This window comes from Acipenser ruthenus, chromosome 25 (assembly GCF_902713425.1).
Source record: "Acipenser ruthenus chromosome 25, fAciRut3.2 maternal haplotype, whole genome shotgun sequence".
Lineage (NCBI taxonomy): Eukaryota > Metazoa > Chordata > Actinopteri > Acipenseriformes > Acipenseridae > Acipenser > Acipenser ruthenus.
Genome location: NC_081213.1, coordinates 18060405 through 18085853, shown reverse-complemented (window position 1 = coordinate 18085853; position 25449 = coordinate 18060405). Strand labels below are relative to the sequence as shown.

Below are 25449 nucleotides of genomic sequence, written 5' to 3'. Positions count from 1 at the left end.
AAGTAGTTTCATGACCTGCTTTAGGACCTCAATGGAGTTTTAATTGGTTCAACTAAACAATTAAGAACATGGTTGAAACAAACACCAGAGTTAGTCCCTACAATGACATGCCTGGCGACACCTAAATGAAGAGAACAAACAACAAACTCAATCCTGAAATGCAAGGAATAGGAATGTCATGAATGCATTTCATTGAAAAAGTTTTCATTGTTTCAAGGTTATATTCCCTGACTGACTTGCCAGTTCTTTTCTTGTTCTATTTTTTTTTTACTGTACCCATGTATCTGTCAGATTTATAAGTATAATGATGGCTTGTCGGTGTATACTCTATTTTTGAAGAGTGCCCAAAATACTATAATAAAACCCTTTCAGAGAAATGTATTTGTTTTTAACCAACTCATTGAAACATCATGAAAACTGTTAATTGAGCAACATGTTTTAGAAGCTTTATGGTTTAATGTGATAACTTTCAATGCACTATTTGTATCTGATTAGCTGCATTAAACCATCCCTGACACATTAGCATGGCAAGATCTATTCATCACGAGAAGAAGCATTTCCCTACCTCTCCGATTGCACATACCGGTGTCCTGGCGTGGCTCACCCTCTGCCCCCTTTCTATAGGCCTCCCCCAAGGCTCAGTCCTGGGACACCTTCTGTTTTCTCTACACTCGCTCCCTGAGCCCCCTCATCTCCTCCCATGGCTTCTTGTATAATTTCTATGCTGATGATGCCCATATCTACCTCTCCTTTCCCCCCTCTGGCTCCCACATCTCGTCCCGTATCTCCTGGATATAATCGCATCATTTTAAACTCAACCTCTCCAAATCAGACCTCCTTTTCTTCCCCCTCTTCCTCCCCCACCACTGATCTCTCTATCTCTATTCCTCTTGAATTCACCACCCTCTATCCCTCCTCATCCACCAAGAACCTCAGTCTCACCCACGACTTCTCCCTCTCCTACTCTCAGCATATCTCTACTCTGGCACGTTCCTGACGCTTTTTCCTCAGCAACATACACAGAATTAGCCCCTTCCTCACTGACTACTCCACACAGCTCCTAGGTCAGGCCGTGGTACTGTACCGCCTCGACTACTGCAACTCCCTCCAGGCCGACCTCCCTGCTTCTGCTATCCGTCCGCTCCAGCTCATCCAAAACTCTGCTGCTTGCCTTGTCTTTTCCCTTCCTTGTTTCTCCTACACTACTCCGCTGCTCCGCTCCCTCCGCTGGCTCCATATCACCGCTCTCATCCAATTAAAACCTCTTGTACTTGCCTATCGCTGTCTCAACCTTTCTCCCCCTCCTACCTCCAGACTATTATTTCACCCTACACCGACCCTCGCCCCCTCCGCTCTTCTGCCACAGGCAGATTAGCTGTACCCCCCCTCCACTGCACCTCCTCAAGACACACCTGTTCAGACAGCATATGTAAACCTCACAACTCTAGACTCTACTGGACTATATGGCACCCAACTGTATCAGTACTTGCATCATCTTATTCACATTTTTTGTAATTGCTCTTATTCGAAATTGTTCTTATCCATTTATTGTACTTACTACTTGCTCTAAATGGAAGTATGTGTCATATTCTGATGTCAGTATTACTAACTCATCAGCCACTAGGAAGAGACCCATTATAACATCAACAAAGAAGTTGAACTCAATGCCTGCAAGTAGAGTTTATGGCGAGCCAAACTAACCTCGTCCCACACTTTATATAGTGGATTTCAATAAAGCTTCAGTCTGCAGCATAGTTGCAACCAGAATATAATATATTTCCAGATGCAAATGCTAAGGACCATGCATGACCACCTACAGTACAGCTATATTAGAACTACTACAATGTAAGGTATCTTCAATCAAGCCCATTCATTTTTAGGGGGCCTTTGCACAAACAGAGGGTGACGCAGATGAAGTAAATTTGGGTAAATTGGTGATTGCTCTTAATTACTCTGCAACAAAGGACTAATTAGTGAGGGCTGAGTGTTTACCCTTTGCAAAGCCGTAGCTGTTCTTCAGCTTTCCAACCTTTATGCCCAAGTCACGCAAATAACATTCAGATGTCAGCTGAGTTTTAATTATCTTGGTTCTTTAGATGCTTGATTTATTTATACTCCACTTACATATCTTAGCTGAGACTGCTGTCTGAAATTAGAGGTAAATGTGTTTTAATGGTCTCATGCTTTCATACACCATGTGTTTTACAAAATGTCGACTCCCTTTACAAAATGTCGACTCCCTTTGCAAAATGTCGACTCCCTTTGCAAAATGTCGACTCCACTAAAACAAAATAAGCATGATCACACATGTACAAAATGCATATTGAGTTTTTGACTCAGCAGGGGAAAAAACAGACTTTGAGAATAAGGGCATCCTAAATGAGTAATGTATCTTCAAATGTAATTTTATGCTGTGTAAAAAACCAGCATGGTTGTGGTAGTTGTGTGGTTCGTTCTATTATCAACACATCATGCATTATTTCCTCATACAACTGACACATTCGTGCTGTGTTGCTTTTTCATACTACCCATGTTTCACATTAAGATGAGCTAAAAAAAGAACATACTCATACCTTGTTATGTGTTTTGTGGAAGGGATTCACACCACGTTTCATAAAAGAAAGTGATGGCCAGAGATTCAACAAAGGGCAAAGTCTCTTTAGCTCAAGGTTGAGGTGGAAAGAGGATGAGAGTAGATAACCCATCCATCGCAATTTCCCCTGCCGGCAGACACTGATGGATTGCCTTCCCTTACCAGCGATGTCAATCACCTCTCTCCACTCTGCTTATATCGACAACAGCAATCTATGGACAACATTTTGCTACTCAGAAGATCAGCAAATCGTTTTCCATTCATCTCATTATTTTTGATGTATGAAGTTGGCATTTCTGAAGCCTCTTTTAATGGTTAAAATGCTTTTTTGTTGTTGTTTTTCAGCAAAGGCCGATAACAATTTCTCCCTAACTACTTCATACAAACACAAAAGGTTTTTTGAACTGATTACTGGTCTTGTTAGAAAGATACTGGTGTCAGCTAACTAGCAATTATTCTTCCTGGGCATTAACCTTGACTGGGAGACAACAGGAACTCACACAACTGAGTCTGTTTTGATTTGGGTTTATGCTCATTAAGGTAAAGTGTGACAGTTCTGGAAAGCTGAGAACACAGTGAGCAGAAAGCTGGCCACAGCTCGTACAGCACAAATGCGGGACACCTGCTTCGGTGCTCCTGTCGATGTGCCAATTTCCATAACCTCTGTCAACCTCAGCTTCTGTAAGGTACCATCATCTACTGCAGGTTTAGATTGTAACTCCCCAAACGTGATGTCATTTTTGACCTCTAGAGCTTGCTTTAGCAGATTAGGTGCCTGTTGTTCTCTTGTAAGTAAAGGTGGGATGTTTTGCGGCGTCGGGTAACTCCTGACTGTAAAACAACTACAGCAGTTCCCCATATATTTTCTTTCACATCATTCAAAGGAGTTAAACCAAGAATTTCAAATCTACTATCCAACTTATTATTTGCCTTATTATTCAATCTACAGTATGTGGCTCTGGAGGGAAGCTTGGGCCAAGCTACCCACTCACCTTCCCTGTAAAATAAACAGCCAACTCCCAAGTGTAAATAGTGTGTTTAGACTGTTGTTACATTATTTTAGTGATTACTGTGTTTGTATCATTAGTATGTGGAGCAGCAGAAATGCACATGGATATTGTAAAAGTTGTTGTGCATATGTTAACTAGGTGTGAATGAGTCATTGAACCCAGTTGGCAAATTAAAGACCTGCTCAGGCATGTAAGCAGGACCGGGACATTCATTCTGGGTGGTAGACAGCAGGAACAGTTTGTTTAGTAAGCTGTTTCAGCACTGACATAAAAATAATAGACAAGCACTGCTGCTAGAGTGCTGTCTGATTCCTTACCTGTTTTTAGGGAAGAGGCATCTCCCCCAAAAAAAGCTTGAGACTACAAGCAATAAAGTCTGTTTGTGTGACAACCTGTCTGCCTGCCTGCCTGACCATCGGCCTTTGGAACTTCACCAAGAAGTTAAGATAGGTAGTTCAAAAGAATGTTTTACTGCCAAATATGATGTTAATGTAACATTTTTTAATGAATGACCCCTACTGGCCAAATAGGCACATTGTATGTGTGCATAAAATACATGCCTACAAACCCTGTATTCCCCTTTAGCAAAACTGTAGTGTGTCTGCTTGTAGTGCTAAGGGTCAGCAATTCAAATCCGGACCACAATGAATGTAAAAAATAAAATTAAATAATAAATAAAAATCATTCCAATTTCCTTTACTTTCTTTCTGGTATTTGCAATCATTTTGAGTGTTCTGTTGGTCTCTGTTGCTCCAATACTGAATCTCCTGTTACCCATCCCAGCACCACACATCCGTGCAAGAATCAGCGACAGGATCCTCCTTGCCACAACATCATAAAGGGTGTTTTTTTTGTGTGAACCATAGAAGGTTAAAGACATCTGTGTGACAATAAGCTCCTTTCTACAAGGAGATTCATATTGAGAATATGCACACATAAAGAGCTGCCTTACATTTAAATTAATAAATCATTCTACAGAAATCAGCCTTGTTAAATTGTTCCCTTTGATCAAGTAGAATAAAGTCAGCAAAAGTGAATCTCCAAGTGCTTTCTTTCTTTCCTTCTTTCTTTTTTCCCTTTCTTTTTTTAATCATTGTCAGCCATTGAGGATGTAAGATTAATTCATGATATAGGTGGATAAATGTAATTTAGCAAGCCCATTGCCGGTCAAGTAAAATCATTACTTATTCACTCTTGTTATTGTGGATACTGTGCGCAACCCAAGACACATAAAGGTATAGATCCTGATCACTAACTTGTCAGCTTTTGTGAATGGACTATCATTCTACAGTCTTGGAGACAGAAGCAGCTCTCAACCCAGTGCATTTTGTCCCTCTGTGAAAATAAAGCCGTCTTTCCCATTGTAACTGAAACTGACTTTCAATAGGAAGATGCAGCTTTTACTGTATAGCAGGAGTAGACTACTATAACAACGACTAACAATCGAATAGCTCAACGAGTCATCACTTAAAAATCCAAAATAGAATCTATATGGATTGCTTCCGCAACTGCGCTTTCACCTATCTCAAAACTGTACACTTCTCTATCACGTGATGTGTGATTAGTCGACTGCCATTTACTGAGGATGACTGTCACATTTCTATTCGACTAGTCAACTATTCGCTGCTACCCCTACTCTAAATATCGGTCATGATGTGTGTGATACATTACAGGTATTTACTTTTTTGGGTCCAACCTTTTTGTATTGCTTGTAATATCTGTGGATAATCTACAGCTGCTCCATTATATTTGAACTAGTTTTACCCTTATGTTGATAGTTTAAAAACGATAATTTTGCAGGTAGTACACAGACGTTATTAAAGTACTGTACAATGCACAGTGCAAGAATGTGGAGATACACAGACAGGCTGCAAAAGCACAGTAATTAAATGTAACCACTCAAAGTAATTGTAACATGATATCTGGTACCGATATTACAATGGTTAAATAAATCTGTTTGCAAGCCATGCTTTTAGACAGTCTTGTACTTCCTGGGTCAGTTTACCTGGAGGGTAACATTGTCTCCACCCCTTCACTGCCTTATTTCTTGTCAGTAACCAATCAGCTGCTTCCCCTATTGACTGACATGCTTTAAACCATGTGACACTGCTATGGAGTAAATGACCAAGAAACAGGCAGTGGTCGATCCACATGTAATCCACAGAGAAGATGGAACAGCCAGGATGCCGCCCTGACTTTATGACTCACCCTAGACACTGTGTGGTTGTGCCTTTACCAAGTGAACAACTCTGCAAATGTATTTCTATACCAGCTAGGAAGTATTACCTCTGTCACTATCCCAGTGAAAATTGAAATAACATTTTTTTAAAAAGTCAGTTAAAAAAACATTTGTATAATGCATTTAGGTAGTTACACCTGCTGCTGCAAAACTGTTCAATGTAAGTGAGCCTGTGCTTTTCAGTGGCATGTAGGTTCTGTTCATCGTTTTGCACCCCTGGTGTTATCATGGCAGTTTCAAATGTTGAGAAGGCAACCAAGCAGGGCTTACAGCAGAGTCTCTGCCCTAAGAAATTATTTATAATGCTCAAAACAGATATTCAATAAAGAAAATAAATAGTATTGAACCGTAGTTTTGCTTATTCTTTTCAAAGGAGTACTTACACTTTTACCTATAATAAACAAAGATTGTCATTTGGTCAGGAGCTTGAATTTATAGAGGTTAAAAAATCTTGAACCTGAAACAGTGTCTAAATAATGATGGTTATAAAATATAACATATTCCAAAATAACCAACGTCTGCCAACAGCCTACATTTAGTCTAAATAACCTTGGACATAAAATCTAGGTTGATTGAAATGTGTGGTTTCCAGGTCGTCAATTAAACATTAGCCCCTGTGTGGCAACTCTCCGCTGCATACAAAAGACTTGTATTGCTGGAGTAAAAGAACATGCAGATTTCCTGAGATCAAAAAGCCTTTGGCTCACATTGATTTAAGGTCAGCTTAACCATCACTGGATTATGAATCTTACTGTCGGGGTATTGCACTTTAAGCAGGGTGACTGAACTGAAAATTACTTCTCACCTAAAGCTATATTTTATAAAAGGCATTGCGAATACTTATGTGAATGCTTATTTCCCAATCACCATCCATGTGTTGGGGCTAGAATTAATAGACATCATATAAATAAGTGGCTGTTTTTTCCCTTTTGCAGATTGGCTCTGAAAAGATTTCTTATCTCATTGGCTAATGGGATGTTTTGCATAAGTGTTACTCCTTGTAAATATTGGCAGGGACGGGGTTAAATTCTCCTCCCGGCCCAGTTTTATTGAGTCAGGTGGGAATCATTAGTAATCAATTAGCACCCAGCCACCTGACATAAAAGGAGGCCTCAGCTCCTCAGTAGAGAGAGGTAACAGAGGAAACAAGTGGGTATTTTGTGGTGCTTGCTGGTTTTTCTTTGTGTGCTATTTTTGTTTATTAATTTTGCAATCCAGTGAAGGCAAAGCTCAGCCTGGAAGCCTGAGAAGTTTTTACTTTTTGTTTATCGTTTGTGTTTAAGAACCTTTCTGTTTGGCCCTCGTGCCTTTTTATTTTATGTCTTTTATTAATTTAAAGTTTTTTTGTTTGAACCGCAGTCTGTCTCTGGGCCTCATCCTTTGTGCCATCTTGTCACACTCCCCTACCCCACTCGGAACATCGTCTGTTCACCTTGCTGTACCAGAGGAGAGATAAGGAGCCTGGGTTCTTTAATTATGTGAGTTTAATTGTAAATGGTATGTAAGGATTGTAAGCAAGTGCAATGGAAAAAACACAAATAACAGTTTACCTTAGTAGCACTGCTGAAAAAATAAACATACAAGTAGCAAAATACTTTTTAAATGTATTTACTTGTATATTTATAGTGGTATCACTTTTAGGCTCAAATAAAAATGGGATCTTGCAATACAATATCAGTCCCAATATATTTCAAACAGTCCTTACTGTGGTTCCTTAAAATGATATTATTCATGTCTGAATATGTCCCTTACAGAAAAAATATATATATATATATAATGTGATTTAATGTACTTTAGTATATTGAAGGTTACCAAATGTATTCTACAATATAATATTCATTATATTGCACAATATATAAAACATTGTTTATATTACTTGTTTTTATTTGATTGGCAAGTGGTTGGTGGTCATAGAAGTGCATAAAACAACAAATAGGCATTTAAGAGAAGTAAAAACCTGGTAACTGTATGCCAAATTATATTTTGACCTATTTTTTTTCCCATGAGGGATGGCAGTAAAACACAGTCCTCCAAAGGGAGTTAAAAATAAAAGCAGTAACTTGGCTGAAAATATATTTGTATTTTCTTCACTTCAGTGTGGTATTGATTTTGTAACACAGTCCAAATTCCCACTGAAGGTTTTACATTGAGTTCACTAGCTAATCTAACTAAACTATAGAATATTAGTTGCAAAACCATGAGGCCTCGGTCAGTGCTCACAATACGTGGATTTGTTTAGCAGTCCTACCATCGAGTCGAGCCATCTCTGGGAAAACGTACCACCAACCTTACATAGTGCCCTTTCTGGTCGGGAGGTAGACTTGCAGCTCAGATTCCTCCTTTTCTTGTCATTACAGAGCTTTGTTCACAGTGGGCCAATTATCAGGTAGCTCCGCCTGTTGTGCGCAGCACTGTCTAGTTTCCTTCTACACACACACACAAACGCACTCTTCTTGGGACTGTATCTGGGCTTGGTGAAGCAATAATCGGCACTGTGAGCCCCTGTCTCTATGGTCAGTAGAAACAAAAGTTCATTCCTCATGGGAGCACAGGTAAGTCCCCAAATCCTGGCTTGGCATGGGGGTTACATAAGCAATAGCTGCATTTTACAACACTGATAAATTCCCCTGGATTGCAATCCAGGGTGTTTTCTTAGTGCTGTAAAATTTTCTAATAATCACAAGGATACTATGTTTCTAAGTTAAAGTAGCAGTACCATACTCAAACATAAGTTTCACAAGTCAAATAAAAACCTTCTATTGCACAACTGCAAGGCTAACTCCATGTGTAAATTTCAACATCTAACCCTCACTCTAAATAACCTACTGTACCAAGTTTGGAAAACCAGGGCCTTAACATAAAGTGTTGAACTGATAACTTGTGTATTTATATGTAGGATGGGATTGTGGAGCCCAAGGTTTCTAAAGGCAAGTAGTTTCCTAAAGTTGGTAAAAGGTTTCTTGTGCCACATTGCACTGAAACACAAGCATTCACACTCTCCATGCCACAAGTAATTAATTAGCACTTAGTAAAAGCCTGTAAATCCCTATCCTACTATCATTTTGTTCACTAATCTGACCAACGCTAAGAACTGTTGTAAGGGAAGGCAGTGGTGAGGATGGATTGATCTTTTCTTTCTGAATGCCGTGAACTAGTTTGACTAGGCCTCCGAGGGACCTCGGCACAGATCAGAGGGAGAGAGAAGCAACAGAGATGAGGACAGGCTGTTGGGAGATACTGATAAAAGACATGCCTTTCTTTTAACATCAACAGAGCTGTAAAGTGTTGTGTGTGTTTTTTTTTTTTTTTTTTTTTTTTTGCATAAAATCCAATTAAATTAGAATAAACCTGGGTATTGAAAAATGTTCCTGCAAAAGAGAACAATAATTTGCATTACAAGTTGAAGAGTTCATTTATTCAGAAAAAAAAGTGCAGTCACTCCAATGTAACTGATTTGTTGTAACTCGGAGCGTAGTGCTGCCACTGCTAGTCCATTGCAGTGCTAATCCGAGTTTTCCTTTTAAATGTACCACTTTTAAAAAGAGAAAACCTTTACATTCACAGGCACAGCTTGATATTAAAATGACAGTATGGTGCCTGTTGGCAGTTTTTCACACAATTGCTGTCTGTTGTGACTTTGATGCTATCGATTTACTACAGATGGTAATTGGAGTAGCCTACTAGAATCAGTCATTAAGTCTAAAATCCTGCACATTAAAATCTGATTGAAATTTGCGGTATTGAAACAGTAGTAGCAGTTTCTTTTTTTATATATATATATTCCATGCTCCTGTATAAAGTTTCTTATTCTGTGAAATTTGTTGTTGAACAGGCATCAATGCAGGTATAAATTGGAACTCCAGTCAATTAAGGCATAGTTCCAAAAAGCTTTCATTTAGAATTTGTGGAAAGGAAATCTGTGCAATCCAGTATTTTCCATTTCTTTGCAAAGTAAAATAGTTTAGTCAGCAAGGGGCTCAACCTGTTTGGGGAGATCAGTTTCACGGTGAGAAAATGTTTGCTTATGCTTTAATTGCATTCTACTGCTTTACACAACAAATGCAGAGCTGCGGCTATGCAACAGTACCATTTAAATGTATAGATAACATGGACAAAAATATACTTGCTGTGCTATGACTCTTTACCTAATAATAATGATAATGCAGTAGTAACATTGAATGCTGCCAACGTATTGTCGGCACTTAAAACTCCACTGCCATTACTGCCAGAAACACGGTTCGGTGCTTTTACTGTGTCTTCCCCCCCCCCCCCCCTCTCTGACATTCTTTCTGGATCATCAGAAGAGAGATTTCAGATTTTTTTTAGTGCTTTAACCAAACTTATCTGCTTCCATTTGCTCATTAATAACACTACAATCCTGTAAACCTAAAATGTCTCTTTCGTGTCAACCAATTGCACAAGATTACATGCGAGTCCACACTTATGAAGCTGCAGTTGTGCAAACCAATGGTACGCACAGTGTGTAACGTGCGTACGACTGCAGGCGTCAATGATTCTATCCGTGGGTCCCTGTTTAACAAGCAGCTTAGAAACCTAATAAGAAGAAAGAAAAGCAACATTACTCAGGATGTAAATATTGTAAATCTATAGATTGTGCTTGAGCAAGAAGTCAATGACTTGGTGCCTCTTTATCTGCCAGCCTCAAATAGGAGTAACACTATAAACGGAAACAAAGTGGCGATGTGGGACGATAAACAATTCAGAGAAATGCCCTCAAGGCAAAACATCACTCGTTGCTACCTTCAGGATGGAAAAAGAGTATTGATTTTTCCGCTCATTGGGATGAAGCCTACAAAGCCAGTCAAAATTAAACAGAGAGGCAGGGTGTGTGGAAAACATAGATCACATGACATGCAGCCGAACCGCATGCTGTACTCCACACCAGCTGGGGCATCTGAGTCATGTTTTCTGTCACACTGTGCCTTGCAGTGTGTAAAATCGGACATTGATTGGCTGGTTTGAATGATGTAAAATATGTTTACAAAAAATGAGATCTTTAGACTTAAGGTTAACAGCAGTGTGGAGTAGTGGTTAGGGCTCTGGACTCTTGACCGGAGGGTTGTGGGTTCAATCCCCAGTGGGGGACACTGCTGTTGTACCCTTGAGCAAGGTACTTTACCTAGATTGCTCCAGTAAAAACCCAACTGTATAAATGGGTAATTGTATGTAAAATAATGTGATATATGTATAATGTGATATCTTGTAACAATTGTAAGTCGCCCTGGATAAGGGCGTCTGCTAAGAAATAAATAATAATAATAATAATAATAACAGCAGAAAAAGCTTGCGTGTCACTTATTTGTCATGGGAAGAGGGTAAAAAGCCTTTTGCATGATGCATATATTTGGAGAGAGGCTTAGAATTTGATTCCAGAGGCTCGGTGAGCATTACCAATGTTGATAAAAGCAAAAAAAAAACACAAGACAGGCCTTATTAAAGTCAATGTTATAACTATGCAGTACATGATGCCTTGTGACATGTCATGGTATAGCTCCTTTGCTTACCATTTCCTGTTTCAATAAGGCCTGTTATGTTTTGCTGTGTTTTAATACACGTGAAACCCTATTGCTATTTTAGAACATTCCCTTTCAATATGCAGACACGTGGGGAGAGCTTATAAAAATCTTAAGGTAACATAACTATGTCTCAATTTTATATAAGAGGGTCAATGATGCTATATGTCATGTGTTGTACTTTGTATGTCAGGACTGGCTCCATTGTGAAATCTCCTGCTGTTCGCTTTGCATTTGAATATAAGGCACAGAAAATAGCCTTATAGTACCTTTCACTATCAAGCACCACAACACCGATCCGTAAACAGAGGGGTATAATCTGCAGTACAGTGCCAGTTTAATCAAACCTATATCCCTCATTGGGTAATGACATAAGAAAAATGCAAGCTACTGTTCCTGGGGCACCAGACAGCGATATCTATGGTTTTATACATAACCAGCTAAGCACAATATTCCATGCTTCTCTGTCTGTTGGATAATTGAGCTATTCCCATACCTCTTTATTGCCACCGCCCTCAATAGCTTTGCACATGTTTAGTCTCGATGGTTTTCCATTGCTAGCTGTATCTTTCCTCTCCAGCAACAGCAATGGGACTGATGGTTAACACAGGCCTCTAGCTGGTAGGTTTTATCCATCCTATGGGAAGGCACCTTGACTGTACCACAGTGCTCTTGGAGGTTGGGAATCTACCATATTGATGGCTGAGCTAAAAACCTGTAAAATAAATACCATTGATACAAGACACGAAACTTCAGTCATGTGTCTACCATTAAGTAATTAACAAACCAGTATTCAAGATGACATACATCAGTTGTACTGATGGCTTTCATTAATTGTTGGCCAGGACGCATAAAGCATTATAATAGCATGGCAAATGATCAATAAGAGGTTGACATTTTTTTTTTGTAAAGCAATTATTTGTAAGAAACTTATTTGTTTTTTGATGGTAATGGGAATAGGCCATCATAGGAGGCTGTGTGGTCCAGTGGTTAAAGAAAAGGGCTTGTAACCAGGAGGTTCCCGGTTCAAATCCCACCTCAGCCACTGACTCATTGTGTGACCCTGAGCAAGTCACTTAATCTCCTTGTGCTCCGTCTTTCGGGTGAGACGTAGTTGTAAGTGACTCTGCAGTTGATGCATAGTTCACACACCCTTGTCCCTGTAAGTCGCCTTGGATAAAGGCGTCTGCTAAATAAACTAATAATAATAATCATTCGTCAACATAAAATGGTTCAAATATGATTCCACCATTTTGTCCCATTATTTTTTTTAAGCTCAAATTATTTAATAAACTTGCTCATAGCCGAGTTATATACTGTATTACTATAACTGAGCTAACAATGTATTTTATAGTGTAGATATTAAGGTATCCTCCGGTTACCTAATAGCATCAAAATAACTCCAACTACGGAATCACTTCTGGGGGAATAAGCTGTACACCTTGAAGACTATTAAATGGGAGAGTTTGTGAACATTCCTCAGTTTTGTATCATCTTGGGACAAATTGATAGAGGGTGGTAATGCATATGCTTACATAAAATCAAGAGTTACAGCTCTCTCAACTAAGGATTTAAATTGGCGCTCTTACTTAGACAAGAGCAGAGTAAATCGACTCAAGATATTTTGAAAGTGTATAAAAGGGTTTGACAGTCCCCTATTTGACAGACCACATTGAAACCCTTAGTAGTAGCTATAGCTTGCATAATATCGCATTTTAACGCCTTAAAATGCCAAAGGCTTTATTCAAACAGTTTGTGATATACAGTATGAACGTTGTCCACTATTGAATAATTATCATTATTAAATCGGTTTCAACTGTCATTGGAATTGCTGGGGGCGGGGGGGCGGGGGGGCGGGGGGGGGTGCTGTATAAATACCAGGCAAGGCAGAGCCTTGGGGAAAGGTTGTGTATGCTACATGAAGAAAATGTGACTGACAGGACAGCAATTCTGCCTGTGCCTTGTGGGCAACAGTAGGAACTAGACATTTAAGGCTTGCCTTATAAAAAAGTATTCTTGAGCAGTGAGCTGTGATCTTATTATTTCTTGGTATCCTGACACGCGCCACAGACGGGGAGGGCAAGCACTACACGATTATACCTGTCATGTAGTTATTGCCATGTAATCAGATTTTTTTTTCAGTTAATAATATGATGTTCATTAAAAACAATCCCAAGACCCAGTTCCTCCAGTCCTGCTTGACCTGATAATAAACAATAGCTGTTCAGTAAATAATGCTGTCAATCTGGCAAGCACAGGGTTCTTTAAAGAGACTTCTACTTATTGGCATGTCAGTTTATTAATAAAATCAACCTGAAAACAGATATTTAAGCATCACAGAGGCCGTATACACCCCCTGTCATTGAGCATATGGGACTTTAAACAATAATTAGACTGGTGTATTGAGTTTTCCTTTTGGAATTTCGGAGAGTGGTTAGTGGGAGGTAACAGAAACCAATCTCTTCATATGTCAACTGGTACCGGTGTGTTTTTATACATGGTGCACGATTTAATTAAACAGAAGTTCATCTGCATACGTTATTACTTGCTTTGTGGACAAATATTATTGGGCATTAACAACCGCATTCGTGGACTTTAATACCCCGAGAGGGTGAATCTCAAGCTTGCTTGATTGATTGGTTTGAATTGGGCTCTGTCAGCGGTGAGAAAGGCCAGGTGTTGTCTTGTAGGAGAATGTACACATGTAGCTTAAACTAATGTTATTTCAACAGAAAAGAGCCACAGAGTGGCATTTTACTCCACAAGCAGTAAGTACTATAGCAGCAGCCAGCACCTTTAGATGACGTAAGCCTGTTGGCTCCATCAGCAGATTGTCATTACTTTGAGATGCCTGGCAGCAATATTAAGCTTTCTAACTAACTTACACATTGCCACAGGCTCTGTAATCTTGAGAAACCTGAGCACCATAAATAAATTTAGGTTGAAACCATGAAGAACTAATACTGTGCCTGACCTTGGCAGAACTTAAGTTGTAGCAGAAGATGCATGTATGGGGAACGTGGAAGCCTGGTGTCATATTTACAGTTGGACCCTGCTCTTTGAAACACTCCTAAAATGGAAACCAAATAGTTCCATAATGGATCCTACATCTGGGTCTTGGGTTGGTGTGGAGTGTACCAATAGTTACAGTGACCGGAGGAATCTGCCACTGACTTATTCATTTTAAGTCAAGTCATTTAAAAAAAAAAAATGTACTTCCATAAAATGTTGCAGTCAGAAGCTATTAACCCCTGTTACAATCACAGCAATGAAAGTGTTTCTAGCTAACAAAATAATTTCCCAAACCTTTGCTGTCAGGCGCTTTCATTAACTGTATAGGTCTCAAATGTGCAGTTTTGAAAGAAACACATCAGCAAATTATTTATTTATTTTAAAACATGACATCTACTAAAACTAAAGGGTTATTCCTTGGTCTGCAATGAGATTGTCCAATATTAAAGTGTTGAGGACATGTTGTGTAGTGTCTTTAATACACTGGGGTTATATTTGTAGCAGTGAAGTTGCTTAGATAAAAACACATTTTACTGCACCATGTTCACAAAATACTGTGACCGAACTTGACAAAGCCAACGGTAATAACGTGTGCCTGTATAGATTTTATGGTGAAGTGTATACTACATAGAAAACGCAGGAATCTGGCATAAGTAGTGCCTTTGTTTGACCAATTATTCGGAGCAGTATTCTGAGATGCTGTTTTGAAATTGCTGTAGCATTTTTATACAACAACCTTCCAGTACAGTATTTGTAATATTTAAACTTTTTATTTAATTATTAATGCTACCCCCAAGAACTGGTAAAAATCAGCCGCATTAAATCCATATAGACGCCTCACAGTGTGTTTTATTGAAGAGATTCAACTCCACTCTCCCGCAGCTGTATCTATTTTTTTTTCATTCTCCTAAGACTTGTTTTTCTTTAAAAACAAAACAAATATAAGTTATTTAATAATCCTGCATTGCCAGCCTGTTTTTACAAACAACTAGTTAAAGGGACTTTGTATGATCAACATTTTCTTAGTATTTAATTTATGTGTTTAATATCTTTGTGTGTTCTATGTGATTTTTCTGTTTCTTCAAAAATCCTTATTTGCCATGCTTTCTATCTATTCCAGCAATAAAAAATCTTCTGATAAAACAGATTTTTATTGCGTCGCATTCAGAAAATGTTAACTATTTAAGATTGGTGAACTATACGGTTATACTGCCTGTAAAGAGGCTTTGGAGTCTGTTCTTGTTTCAAAACCGTTTCTTGCATCAGAAAATGTTTACAACCACTTTCAAAACATCAGACTACCATGTCCTGTGCTTCAGGTATTAGGACCCCCTGCCGCCCCCCCCACCCCACCCCACCATGCATCACATAGCCTTTGACTGTGACTAATGTCTGCTGCACAGGAAGTGAAATTATAGTGTGGGAGCAGAATACTTGGCTTCAGGGTACATAGATAGGCGGATTGTTAACATACAGTAAGACAGACATGGAAGTCCTGTGAAAAACAAAGGGTTGCACACAACTCCTCGGGCCAAATTGCTGCTTTCTATTAGCTGTGTTAATTTGTTACCATATTTTTAAGTAATGTGTATATTATAAACTGGCTACTCTGTGAGCATCTGGGGGCCAGCCAATTGGTTACCAGGCCGTTGTCCTTGCAATCTATTTGTGTAGACATTGCAAGACCTTCAGACAACTGACAAAGATTCTAAACACAATCTTTTTTGCCTGTTTTAATTAATGCAACATACAAGTTGCTGAGGCAGCAGTGAGCCATGTAAATAACACTGGCAGTTATTAAAAGAAGGATGAAATGTAATTGTTCATGGCTCTCTAGAGCAACCTTTTGTTAAGATGTGCCAAGTAGTTCTACCAAGCCTCAGGCAGCCTTCTAGGGAATAGACCTCAATTAGGTTTGCAGAAAGGCTACTATTTGATCAGAAAGCAGTGTCTGGCTTAATATTTATGTAAGCATTGACTAATTGGCTGAAAATATCACACATAGCTTATATAAACCATACAAAGTGTAGTTTTTGGTTTAGTGAGGCTTACTTACATAATAACAGCATACTCGTAGTTTCAGCGATCACATTCTTTCTTGCTTTATTTTTCTTATGTTATTATTTGTTTATTTAGCAGACGCCTTTATCCAAGGCGACTTACAGAGACTAGGGTGTGTGAACTATGCATCAGCTGCAGAGTCACTTACAATTACGTCTCGCCCGAAAGACGGAGCACAAGGAGGTTAAGTGACTTGCTCAAGGTCACACAATGAGTCAGTGGCTAAAGTGGGATTTGAACCGGGGACCTCCTGGTTATAAGCCCTTTTCTTTAACCACTGGACCACACAGCCACTCAGCTGGAACAAAAGGTTGAAACTGATTGTTTTGGCCTGTGTTATAGAATTTACACTTCAATTATGTACTTCTCCATCATGGTTTTCAAAGCATCCAGGGGAAAATGATAGGTGACTTTTTCACATTATACAGGCAGCGTACATAATTGAAAGCACTCCAGGGTCAAAGCAGGCGATCGGGCAAAACGTATTTTCAGAATCTCACCTAGAATCATTTTTATTAATTCCCAGAGTACTTCACAGAAACAGATTGATTGTATACCCTTTTTTTTAAGTATTTGGTGTTCCTTCACAGGAATAGAAAATTCTGTAACATTGAGCTGTTTTTTGTGATTTTAATTTAAAAACGTGATCTCTCGACGAAAAGCATAAGTGATTTGAATGGATAGAACCATTTATACCGTTTACTCTGCTTCATAGCAGAACTTTTTTTAATAAACTCTAGTCGGTTTCAAACAATATAAAATGTTTGGTATGCCTTCTCATACAGTATTATAATAAGTTATAATATGCTATACTGTATATCCATGGTAATTCAGTTTCCCTAAGCTTACATGATGTATTTATAAAAAGTACCGTGTTTTATTATTACTTGACATACTTTTGTGAGCGTTACCATATTGGACTATTGTTTACCATTTTCTCATGGTATGCATTTATATTCTAAGGTTCTTTTGATAGGTTATGTGTTTCTATTTAGTCACACGGTGTCCCAAACTCAGCATTGATCAGGATTTTGCATCATCTCTTCTCCTCGTTATACCCACACTTAAATATTTAGGTGCCAGCAACAGTGGAACGTTTTGAAAAGAAAGTAAACAGATTGGACCTGCTATCGCCGGGTTTAACTACACTACAGAGCCAACAAGATACTGATTGTTAATGCTAGCATCTGCCTATTAATAACTTGTGTTAAAGAATCTCTTTTTGGGACGGTGCTTCTCTTGATATATGTTGGTGTAACATACAGACAGACATGCACACAGATGGCTGCCACAATGTGTTCATGTATGTGTCAATATTCACAGATATCTTCATTGTAGGCAAGGCCACCATGTACTTTTAATCTATAGTAATCTATACTTTTAATCTTCAGCACACTCTCTAGTAGGGCACTTGTGCCTTTCAAAGTGGTTTAGGACATGGTTTAAAATCACAGTGCTCTTTCATACAGCAGCCTGTTTTCCCACGAGATTAATTATAATAATACATATCAAACCACAACCCTACCTCGTCATGGTCACAAGCTGGGTTTGACAATCTTTTTCCAAAACCACTGCACATGGAAATGGAAATCTCCCAGCCTTATTTCTTAACTCATTATCCAGTTGCAGGAACCCAATGCATTTGTCCAGCTATGAAGGCATGACAGCACAAGACTGCTTGTTAAAATTGTTCAACCACGAGAGGCTTGCAGAAGGCATTTTTTTCATAGTTAATGCAACAGAAATTCTAATGTTTAAAAGTATCCACGTTTGTAGTTTCAAAGCCTGACAAGATATAGATATATATATATAATATATAATTCCTGTGGACATTTCTTATAACAGTAAAGACATTTTAATAGGAATACAAAAAAAAATATTTTTCATACTTCAGGGATGACTTTTTTTTTTTTTGGCAAGGCAGGGTTAAGTGCTTTGCCAGTTCTATTTGACAGTTTGAGTTGCGGATATAGTTGTCTGCCAGAGACGCATGTATTGTAATCGGACAAAATGTCTTTATACTAGTAAACACCATCTAGTGCACAGAAGATTATTTCCAGGAAAGCAAAAGGAAACCTGACCCACAGTCGTGGATCACTTGATGGCACTTGCTCTTACTTCTAAAAGACACCTTGGCTCATCTAGCCTGTTTTACAATACACATATCTCTGGCAGGCCAGTAGAACTGAAGAGCACATTAATACAGACTTCTAAAGATTGTAATAACCACTGAGAGATTAAACATAAAATTAAGACAATTCAATTGGAACCTACACACTATAATGTCCTTTTTAAAACACAGTAGCTGTTGCTGAAGTGATTTAGTATTTTCCATTTATTCTCAAAGTCCATGAGTTGCAAAATGAGGTGTTTTTATAATGTTTTCCTCTTTTATATGTTGCATGCGTTGTCTATGTCATTTTCTTCTATTTTAATTTTCTAATTGAATACCTTACTCGGGTATTGTACTGTATATGCAGGTTGTCAGTGTCTTGTACTCTTCCTGTGTCCTGTAATCACATGTAGTAATATATCTTATTAGCAGAGTGCGTGTGTCAAATTCATGACTTGTGATTATGTTTATAAGAAGGACCAGAGGATACCAGAGCAGTAATAGAGAAGTTACAACAGAAATAATAGTTGAAGAATGATGTCACCACAGGTTAGGTATAAAAAGGCTTGTTTATAGATCATTTGTTAGACCAGAGGGATGAAGACTGCACACTGTCTACAAAATTGGTAATGATGCACATTTTTTGTATTGCACGCTAATTTTAAAGTTTAATAAAGTATTAGTATTAATCTAGTTGTGTTGAGTGAATCGCTCGGGGTTAATGCACACAATAAGAGTCACGCCAGTTAACGCATGTTTCCATCTGCATTTTTGTTTCACATTTGAACATGAAAAACAGACATCTGAGCGAGAATTAGATCAATTAATCTTACCAAAGTTTAGTTTGATAGGGGGTGGATAACATAGTACCATACACTGTAAGTGTACATAACTTGATGGAAACAATTTTACAGTTGCCACAACAATCAATTCCACAAAGTAAATTCCTTGTTTCCAGTATGGCAGCATGACTTATCAGTGCATTGGGGCTATTTTTCATGCTTTCACTCAAATAACAAAGCTTGCGTGTTTCTGTTGCTCCTCTGGCTTTCCTTCCACACATGTTTGCCATGATTTAAGTAGAACACACAGAAAGCACTGTAGCTCCAACTTGGTTGTTACAATGTGAGCCTGTTATACAGGTTAAGAGGTGGTATATGGATCTCTTGTTCCATATAACATTCTCATTATAAGGCGGAACACAGCCAGCACAGTGTGTTAAAGAGCTTCTTGGTACGGGTGTGACACAGCACAGCTATATTAACGAATGTATTCTTTTGATGTTGTTAAATCCTGGTGAGGTTGTGTGTGTGTGGTTTTTTTTTTTTTTTTTTTTTTTTTTTTCTTTTTTAAAAAGCACTCCCATGGCTGCAGTAGAGCACTTAATCCAGTACCTTAGCACCTCACTTTAATGTTCTGGTATCCCAGAGTATAACCATTATCTTGTCTCCCTGCACCTGCTTCTAGTGGCTGTGAGAAATATATCGGTAAGGAATGCCACATAAAAAAAATGTAGTATTTCTTACATGCACTGGAGGAAGTGTTACAGGGGGGCAATGGGGTAACTGATTGACAGTTAGACATGATTCTTGGAGCTCTTTTAAGGCCACACAGGAGTTTTAAACTGGTAATTATACAAATTGAATCACAACAACAAGAATAATATGTTGGTTCAAATAACTGATATTTTAGACATACTAAGTTGCTCTTTAATTTGACTCCCAACTAGTGTATTTTTTATTTTTTTTATAGAAGAGAAATAAGAGCATTTGGCTACGTTGCATTGGCCAGCCTTAATCAAAATTAAGCCATCATTGGCTTAATTCTTTATTGTGCGTTTTGTAGCTTTTAACTTCATGGTACAGCAAGCTAAATGAATCCCAGATACACGGTAATCCAGGCAAAGTTGTAACTATACTGTGTCAGTTGAGGTTTGCATGTTTCTAAGATGAGCAGAATAGAGAACACCCTGCAGCCAACCTTGGGGCTAAAGCCACACACATCCACTCCATTCATTCCAGAGAATGAGTGACACCTGTGCATTATCTCCTCTATAATTTAACTGTAAGCTGCACCAAAAAGGAGAGCTGTTCAAAACCTGTCGGCTTACTAAAACACTTTCTGAATATGTGTGAGGTCCAAAGGTTTACTGCAAGTTTACTCTGATATAATCAACTCTAACTATATGAGCCCAATTCAATTTACTTTTATCTGGGTAAAAATAGTTTTAGAGCAATACAAATCCATGCAGTAAAACAGTATGTGAATGCAATTGTATTTCATTCATTGTCTACAGTGTGAATTGGAAATCAATCTATTTAAAGTCTGAGGCACAGCATTCACAGGAGAATATATTAACATAGCATTGTGAATGGTTTAATAGAGTGGTCCTTTTGCGTTAGGAGCCACACTCCATTGAAATGCAAGGGAAGAGAAATAGTTGCAAAGGAGGATAAAGACTTTCAGAACAATTTATAACAGGTGAGTTTGGTTTTATAAGATTAGGATTCTGTGTAGTGGGCTGAGCCTTCAAAAATATAAAACTTGCTAAAACTTGAGTATTGTAATAACTTGTAGCTCATTTGAATTTCCAAATGTCAGTATATCTCTGTGAAAACTAGTTTAATCACAATTAAACAGCTCCAAAGCAACCCTTCTGCTTTTTTAAAAAAAAAAAAAAAAAAAAAAAAGATTCAGCACATTTCCCGACTACAATATCCCTGTGTTTGGTTGTGTTACTTTTTATACAGAAATAAATGTTCCTTTGTATAATGTAGAAAATGAAAAGGCTTTTAGTTTAATTATCTTCAGATGTCTTCTGTACCAGTTTCGGTACAGAAATTAAATCTCTATTACATGTAAAAGGCGTGATAACCAAGGCTTTACAATCCATTTTATATTGGATTTATTTACATACTTGAACCTATTTCATGCATATAAAAATCACTATATGTACTGTATGCGTTTCACATATTACATGCACTTCACATATGATTATTTTAAGAATGCTTTTAGTGTCTTTAATATTTAATCTGATAAAAACCTGTATGTAATATGATTATGCTGAAGCTGCATTGTCTGGAACTATCGACGGATATCAGCCGTTCAGGTAAATTGAGTATGCAGCTAAAATGGATCTCCTAGAGACACGAGTTAATAATACAGTACTGACATCAGCATCAGACATGTACTTACCTCTTGACTATAGAGCTTGCTCTTTATTTGAATGGTAAGACATTCATCTTTGAAGCATATGGTTTGTGGTTTGCATCCAACCATTGCCTTTCCATTCAATTCAAAGGGGTGAGATGCCAATTCATTACACAGTGCTTCAATTTGTCACTGAAATAAAAAAAATAATTAAGTGTACTGTAAATGTACATACTATTTTACAAACTTGAAAACAAAAAGATGTACATGTTTTATCTAAATGTATGGAATGCTTATGTTATCATAGTACATTTTCTTGTGGGGAAAAAGGGTATATAATTAGTAAGTGGATGTGTTGCTTCAGTTTCTTTATATCCTAGTACAATGCTCTGTGGAAATATCTCAGATAACAAGAAGAAGCTTTTCTTCATTTTACCTTTCCCTAACAACACCTCTTCAAGGACCAGCTTTGAAGAAACCATGTGCTCAAATTGTTTTTTTTGTGATGGAAGTGTTTCCACTAGTCTCACCAGTTCTGTTGGTTCACGACTTTTTTGAAAGCAAAAAAAAACAAAAAACTGTTCTGTCCTGATAAAATTGGTTGTTTTTATGCATATGTAGACCGTTATCCAGAAAACATTCAAATGTATGATCTGTTTGTACGTAAGTGACTGGAATTGCTAGAATTCCTACATAATGCTGCCTAAACAAGGACATGAACAACAGGCAGACAAGCACCATTTCACATTTACTTTCTGAAGCACCTGATAATATACAAGTATGGGCTTTGGACCAGGGTATGAGTGGCTGCTTACTTATTCAAGGGGACTGTCAGTTGACTTGGAAGGATAAGTTTCTGCTTAGTTCACGTGACTGTTACTTTTATTTATTATAGCACTGCCCTTTATTTTTGCATTAGGTTATAAAACCTCTATGAGCACGTTGCACTTTACATTTTTCCATATACACTTATCCAATTGTGATGAAACTTGGTACTGTATTAACATTATTTAACAAGCTATTGAGCGTATAAGATTCTGGGGATATATAGGGGTGTCTGCATGTTTGTACATCTGTTTGGTTCAGGTTGGAAGACCATTGCACATCAATTGATGTATTCAATTCTAAAATATAAAACTATCATACGAAAATATAACAACTATGTACATGTACCTTGCACACCATGATTTAGGACAGTGACCAGTGTAATTCACTGTAGAAGACACCTGACCTGTCAAAATTGGTATGATGGGTGATGCAGTTGAATATCAAATGCAAATATAAATTCACATGAAAGAAAACAGGGTTGCAGGTTTCATTCTCATTTGAGTGTGTACTACATCTTTGAGTATGTAAGCACTGGTTGATGTAATACTACCACACAAAACAAACATCTTTGACTGGTTAAAACTTTCAAGGATTAATAACCAAAGCTTCAGCATACCCACATGTTCACAATGTTGTATATGGGGCTACTGGTTAATAAGCACAGTTGACCACTTGCTTCAGGTTGTAAGACCATTGCACATCCACGTCTGTATTCGATTGTAAAATATAAAATGATCATATGAAAATATAACAAATATGTACTAATGTACCTTCCACGTCATGATGTATGATAGTGGTCAATGTAATTCACTGTAGGAAGCACCTGACATTCATGCAATATGATTGTGGACTATGAACTATATACAAAATCAGACAAGGACATTGAAAAAAGAACTCTCTCGCTCTCTCTCTCTCTCTCTCTCTCTCGCTCTCTGCAGAATTTGTTGTGAATGTTATGTATAACAAAACATGATGAAGCAATATGAACATAAACATACATCATTTCCTTTCAATTCTAGTTGAGGAGGTAAAGAACAAAAATACCAGAGAAAGAAGCAGCTGTCACCTGACATTCATGCAATATGACTGTGGAGTATGAACTGTATAAAATATCAGACAAGGACATTGAAAAAAAAAATCTATAGTGTGCTATGTGTGTGTGTTATATATATATATATATATATATATATATATATATATATATATATATATATATATATATATATATATATATGGGAAAACATTGCTGCAGAATTCGTTGTAAATGTGATGTATAACAAAACATGATGAAGCAATATGAACATAAATGTACATCATTTCCTTTCAATTATAGTTGAGGAGGTAAAGAACAAAAATAGCAGAGAAAGAAGCAGCTGTCGTCTTCACTTCAGTATTGGCTGCACACAGCATTGTTTTGTGTTGTGCTTTTGGCATCCACACCACAACATTTGTACGTTTTCTTTCTCACTGCTGGAGCAAAGACGCAACTTCAGTCATCTTGAGTATGTTAATGTATCTGGTGTGAACCTGACACATGACATAAGAGATATCGGATGATAAATGACAGACAGGATCTGATGTTCAATGACCTTTACTGTTCCATTATTTGGAAATTTGTCACCCTTTGTAAATGAAATGCTGGTTGTCCTGCTGTCAATACTGCACAATACACAAACTGAATAAGACAAAGGTGTCTTTCATTGTTCCATGATGACTTTTGTCATGCACTGGGAAAAACGTGCTCAATCATAATACTTTATAATATTCTCCAACCCACTTTGTAAATAACATACTCATTATCTTTTTCCTTTTGTATATCAATTAAAAATGTGTATTTTTTTTAACCTCTGTTAATCTGTTCAGCGTTCTTAATACAATAAAACACCTGTTTGCATTTCACAAGGGAATAAAACAATGTCATTTGCATTTTTATTAATATATTGCTAATATCCATAAATTAAAGAAGATGGTGAAAACATTGGGAAAAAAAATATCGTTTTGAGTTGCTTTTGACTCATGAATTCTGGCTCCAATACACCAAGCAACTACAGTCTGTGCTTTAATTTTTACCTACAGTATTCTGAATCCTTTGAAATTTATGGTAATGTATGTTTGAAAAGTTCATAAAGAACCCCATTCTGAATATAGTGTCAATTATTTTAGGACCACTCTTTTACACAGTTTTGGAATGTTACATGTGGGTTCTGGCACATAAGCAAGGTACTCATACTGTATTGGGTTTTAGGATGGTGAGCATCTGTGTATAAGTAGGTGTTTACGTACAGAACTATTGTATATAACCCATACACAGACACCTGCAGACCTATAACTATTATATAATGCATTATATAATGCTTTATTTTGAATATGCATGCTTAAAAAAATTAAAAATTCATTACCAACCTTAATTTAGTAATGTTGCATTGAAAAGAGAGTAAGAGTTGATAAAGAAATTACTGTTAAATGACACAAGGCTCATTGTCGATGTCACCGTTTTCAATTTACTTTGCAGTTGGCTGCAATTCCAAAAGGTGCCTCAAGTATTAGTTTTAAATGTTGGATACATCAACCATACAGACATTAAGAAAAAGGCACAGCACAAACTATGTGGTATGAATGATGTCATGAATAGATAAATACTGTATATAGAAAGTAGGAAGTTGTTTGGCTGTGCAGCAGTTGCCTAGGAATGTTTCAGCGATCTTTAATACTTTAACCATGGGTTTATTGTATACTACATTTCATAAAACATATATAAAAACAATATATAAAATAGCTTTTAAGTATAGCTTCTTAACATACATTTTTTCTTCAGCTGCTTTCATGTAGAATAAAGCTCAGGTATGCAGAATGGTGAAGTCTTCAATAGTTTTAAGGATGCACGGCAGTTCTGTTGTGAATACTGAAAG

The 25449-nt window shown here is 37.5% G+C and overlaps 1 long non-coding RNA gene across 2 annotated transcripts in view; it reads right to left on the bottom strand.

The window, feature by feature from the left end:
• The window catches only part of LOC131701570 (uncharacterized), a 65656-nt gene that overhangs the window by 11118 nt on the left and 29089 nt on the right, over positions 1–25449 (bottom strand). For both annotated transcript variants that reach the window (XR_009308880.1, XR_009308879.1), the window contains exon 2: positions 21758–21904. This is a non-coding gene — a long non-coding RNA (uncharacterized LOC131701570). The remainder of the gene's footprint in view (positions 1–21757; positions 21905–25449) is intronic.